The 1,380-nt window shown below is 46.2% G+C and overlaps 1 protein-coding gene across 1 annotated transcript in view; it reads right to left on the bottom strand.

Moving 5' to 3' along the window:
- AMOT (angiomotin) overlaps positions 1 to 1,380 on the bottom strand; it is a 46,679-nt gene that overhangs the window by 44,797 nt on the left and 502 nt on the right. The window lies entirely within an intron of this gene.

Below are 1,380 nucleotides of genomic sequence, written 5' to 3' on the forward strand. Positions count from 1 at the left end.
AGTTCCTGTGTTCCCACCCTGACCTGGTAGAAAGGCTCAGTGCTCAGAAACAGTCAAGGGTAGCAGAAAAATGTGAGCCAGCGGCCAAAACCAATGCCCTGTCCTCTGCCCCAGGATGGATTCTGGTCAGTCACCTGCCCCAGGCTCCTCACAAGGTGCCCCACTGGCTGCTGCACCTCAGCAGAGACTGAGGCACCCCCAGTTCTCAGAGGGTCCAGCAGCTCAGACTTGCTGTCCCAACTTTTCTGCTTTCTTTTCCCACAGAAATCCCCCCAGGAAAGAGGAAGGGAAAAAAAACCTTAAAAAAGAAGGAGGAACAGGGAGCAGGACAGACCAATATGTAGCATTTCCTGTATCATCCACAGGAAAAACCCACGCAGTGGGGAAGAGCTCGATGTCAAGGCTGGTTTCACCACATGAACACGCAGTTCCTCCTGCTGGGGGATGCTGTGTGATTCCACAGGGAACAATACAATCTTCCCTGACACAAGGACTCCTACTACTAGCCACATAAAATTCCACGGGTCTTTCCCTTGCAGAAATGGCTGGTAGCAAAGAAGGAAGGAGGGGAAGGAGGAATGTAGGTACAGAGCTGGGGGAGAAGGAAAATGAGACATTCCCTGTGGTATTATCACTTGTAAACCAGGACACACTCAGCACTCGGCCCCTACAGAAAGAAGTATTCTGCAAAATATGTTTCCCTGCACAGAGACTGGGCCTCCATCCAGTTATTATGTGCACATGTCCCTGCTGAGTTTTCAGTCTTACTTCGAAAAAAAAAAATCACAAAACAAAGAAAACATCCCCTCATATTCACTCTGCGCAGTGCCAAGCATGCTCCTGACCATGTTCAATAATCTGTTAAGGAGTGTTAATTATGGGTGCAACACTTTTACACCTTGTGACACAGCAGTAAAGCACTTAATGTAAAACAAATTCCAGTGTGAAACAAGAAATCAGTCGATCGTGGCAGCCCTGTTTGCACGTGTGATACATAAATGCACATGTGAATGCACATACGTGCTCCTCTGTGGAGCACGACCAGCAAAGACAATCTCAACACGTGGATTACAAGCACAATGACTGCAATTATTTTCTCAAAAGAAAAGAGCACCACAAGAAACGGCTGCTTTCAAACACAGCCTGACACAAACCCACTTCAGCGACTTCCACCAAGTTTTACTCAATCCAATTACACACAAGTACACCACTATTCATTTTGGCAATTTACTACCATTGGTGAAATAGGTGGATGAGTGTATTTTTTGGGGTTTTTTTTGCAAGAATTTTGCAAGATGAAAAGTAAACTTTACAGGAGAGAGAAGTGATGGACAAAAGCTGACAGAGAAGACAGCCAGTCTAACTCCCAGGTTTAGACTG

This window comes from Corvus brachyrhynchos, unplaced genomic scaffold (genome assembly GCF_000691975.1).
Source record: "Corvus brachyrhynchos isolate BGI_N302 unplaced genomic scaffold, ASM69197v1 scaffold346, whole genome shotgun sequence".
Classification (NCBI taxonomy): Eukaryota; Metazoa; Chordata; class Aves; order Passeriformes; family Corvidae; genus Corvus; species Corvus brachyrhynchos.